The 4,097-nt window shown below is 32.3% G+C and overlaps 1 pseudogene; it reads left to right on the forward strand.

The window, feature by feature from the left end:
* The first annotated feature begins 1,138 nt into the window (after positions 1 to 1,138).
* LOC110931452 lies at positions 1,139 to 3,888 on the forward strand (annotated as a pseudogene).
* The last annotated feature ends 209 nt before the right edge of the window (positions 3,889 to 4,097 follow it).

Here is a 4,097-nt window from a genome sequence, read left to right on the forward strand (position 1 = left end):
ATGTTTGATTTTTCTTTTTTAAATTTACATGTTCGATTTTTTTTTAGATTGGAGTCCGTTTGTGAAGAAAAAACCAATTTTATTATAAAATGTTTTTACTAAAAATATGGTTGTTACATATTGGCTCAAAACCAATTTTCAAGATTAGAGCACTTTCGTTTCCTTATTTGGTAAGGTGTCTGTCCCTTTTTTAGTTCATGTGAAATAATAATTTATAGAGTAAACTGTTATTTTGGTCCTTGAGGTTTGGTTAATTTTTCCACTTTAGTCCAAAATTGAAATTTTTTGTATTTGGGTCCTTGTGGTTTCACTTTTATTACCATTTTGGTCCAAAAGTGAAATCAGGTCATATTTCTCAAATTAAATCCTGCTATTTTATCTTTTTCTTCATGGGCAAAATGGTCATTTCTTTTTTTATTTTATTTAAACCTTTTATTAAGATAATAATATTTTGTGGGTCCCACTACACCCCCACTCCTTCTACCTCCTTTTTTTCTTCTGTCTCTCTCCTGCCATTTTTGGCTAAAACAGCATCAAGCCATTTTTCGGCAACAACAGTGTTTAAAATTACCAAATCAGCTTTTAGAGCTGTGTTTATAGCCTCTTGACCTTTAGCAGAGAAAACCTAAAATACAGTTAAGATTATCAGAAGGCAAGCAGAAAACATACAGTGGCATTACCATCAAACGACATCCCAAATATTACAATTTTATAACCATGTGAACTGAAAAATGTACCTGCACTCAACGGTCCAATATCTTGTTCTCCACCGGCAACAACAATGTTTAAAATTACCAAATCAGCTTTTAGAGCTGTGTTTATAGCCTCTTGACCTTTAGCAGAGAAAACCTAAAATACGGTTAAGATTATCAGAAGGCAAGCAGAAAACATACAGTGGCATTACCATCAAACGACATACCAAATATTACAATTTTATAACCATGTGAACTGAAAAATGTACCTGCACTCCACGGTCCAACATCTTGGTCTCCAAATAGTATACAACTTCATCTGGTCCAGACGGTTTTTGATTCGTTATCCAACAAACTTCAGCACCGACACCACGTAGTAAAAACGCTAGTTCCATCAAACGTGAAGATATCAATGAAACTGAGTAGACTGGGACTCGTAACCACTCCGAATCAAATCCGACAAGGTAAACCAACAAATCGAAATTGGGCAAAATTATTATTTCGTTTAATCGATGTTATGATGATCTGTAGATTGGAGTTGAGACAACAAACGTGAAGATGTCGATGAACCCCTTTTGCGAAATAGCACATGAAGAGGCGCTGAGAATGAAAGAGTCTGGGGTTGCGTCAGAGGTGATTGTAGTGAGTATGGGTCCCACCCAGTGCGTGGACACCCTTCGCACTGGTCTAGCCTTGGGTGCAGACCGTGCCGTTCATGTGGATGCACCCTCAACATTTTACCCACTTACAGTTGCTAAACTTCTTAAAGTCCTTGTTAAGGTTGAGAAGCCTGGCCTCCTCATTCTTGGCAAGCAGGTTCTTTTCCTTTTTTTTTGTGTTGGTAGTTAATTGTTACTTACTTGTTGGTTGAGAAATGTGCAGGCCATTGTTGATGATTGTAACCAAACAGGGTAGATGGTGGCCGACCTTCTAAACTGGCCTCAAGGGACCTTTGCATCCAAGGTTAGTCTCATAATCCATTCATACATCAATTTTTGTTGGTTTGATTTATCATGTGTCGTGTTGTGAAGGTTGGGTGGTAGTGGTTGTTGGCTGTATTTGAGGAAGATGAAGTAGGTCTCTGCTTAGCTTTTGTTTAGGTTAATTATTTTAATTAATAATAAGTTATAATAAAATCATAATGACCAATTTATCCTTGAGGAAAATGACAAAAGATCAAGATTAAATTTGAGGAATATGAGCTGATTTTATTTTTGGACCAAAATGGCAATAAAACTGAAACCACATGGATCTAGATGCAAAAGGTTTGAGATTTAGACTAAAGTAGTAAAACTGCCCAAACTCAAGGACCAAAATTGCAGTTTACTCTAATTTATATTTTTTTTCCTTTGTTCAATAATCTCTTGAATTAAAGAATTGTCTAACACATTTATGCCATATTATTATATCCTTTTGTTCATTTATCTTCGACGTAGAAGGCGGCCTTGTTAATTGTTTTCATCCATGTATTGTTTGCAAAAAAATATTTATGTAAGTTACTTATTATTATTATTATTATTATTATTATTATTATTATTATTATTATTATTATTATTATTATTATTATTATTATTATTATTATTATTATTATCTTCGTCGTTTTTTTTCTAGTTTTTAGTAGGCAATACGTCTATAGGTATTTCCTTCCATTATGCTTTATTACACTTAGAGCCTATTTATTAATTTAATTCAATCGCTTCATTGTGAATGAACCATTAAGCCTTAATTTTAATCAAAAGCTTGAACAATAGACTTAATTATATGTGAATCTTTATGACAGTTTTGTGTCATTTATTTTACAGGAAAGTTTGAATAAAAAAAACATAGAGGTGATAAGTCCATAAAAGTATATTCATACACATGTAATATAGAAGCTAGTGAAAGCATGAGTTCTTTAACCCTGTAAAGAGGAAACTAGATGCTAGCTTACAACTGCAAGGATCCAATAATATATAAAGTTAAAAAGGATATATGAAAAGACATTCCTTTGCCAGATTAAAAGGAAAGAATTTCAATAACAAGTTTTTAATAATAATAATAATAATAATAATAATAATAATAATAATAATAATAATAATAATAATAATAATAATAATAATAATAATAATAATAATAATAATAATAATAATAATAATAATAATAATAATAATAATATTCCTATACTAATAAATAAAAATCTTTTTTGGACACGTGTCACTTTCTGGTGTTTTCTCACGTTATTTCCTATTATCTTTCATATTAAATAATAATAATAATTTTAAATAAAAATATTAGATAAGAATAAATATTTAGATAAGGATAAAACTTTCTGGTGCTTTCTCACCTTAATTTCCTATTTATTTCTCATATTAAATATAATTTTAAAGAAAAATATTAAATAAGAATAAATATTTAGATAAGGATAAACATTTGTTTTTTTAGAGTTAATTACATAGTTAGTCCCTGTGGTTTACACAAAGTAACAATCTAAGGTACTAATAGTTTAAAATCACATTTTAGGGTACTAACTTTTCATTTTTTAGCATCTGAGGGTATTAATGTTTAATGGTTGGTTAACTTTAACGCTGACACCCTCACGTGCAAAAAACGTGAGGGTATTTTCGTCATTATAAACCCATTCATTTATATTAATACATTGGATAATATCAAACCAGTCTTCATCAACCTTCTTCAAAATCCCTAATTTCAAACCCTAACCATGTGCTGCCGATCACTCTTCTCTATCTCTAGAACTCGCCGGCAATCTCTCCACTTTTCATGAAAAACAATCGTAGGTTAATCAAGGTTCCGTCAATCACTGATTTAAGTACAATCGCAGGTTAATCATGGTTCCGTCGATCACTGATTAAGTGGGGTGCAATGGTGGTTTGGTTCCGTCAATCACCGATTACGTGTGCTAATTGTTATGGTTTTAAAGAGCATTTGAGGATTACGGGTGTTCAAGGTCCATTGCAAACCTCAAGATGTCATTCATGGTGGCAAAAAAAGACACCCAGAAAAGCCAGTTAACTGCAGTCCTAGATCTATTGGTAGTAGTGAGTTTTTGAACCCAATTACTCATGAAGTTATTCTTAGTGATAGAAGGTGTGAGCTTAAAATCACTTGCTTTAATGGTGGTTTAAATGGTGGTCTTGAGGGTGGTACATTGATGCCTGGAACACTTGGGCCTGGAACAATGAATAATGTTAAGAGTTAGCAGCATACAACTGCAAGAAGAACAGTTTCAAACTCATTGTTGTTGTCATCAGATGGAAAGAATGCTGGTAATTTTGAAGCCCATCAGCAGCATACATCTTGAAGCCCATCATCTGTGGAAGCATGCTGGTAGTTTTTTCTGTTTGAATAATCATTGTTTAATCTATCAAGATTTGATCTATATGTGTGTTTGGTATTGTATTCTGTCTG

This window comes from Helianthus annuus, chromosome 3 (genome assembly GCF_002127325.2).
Source record: "Helianthus annuus cultivar XRQ/B chromosome 3, HanXRQr2.0-SUNRISE, whole genome shotgun sequence".
Lineage (NCBI taxonomy): Eukaryota > Viridiplantae > Streptophyta > Magnoliopsida > Asterales > Asteraceae > Helianthus > Helianthus annuus.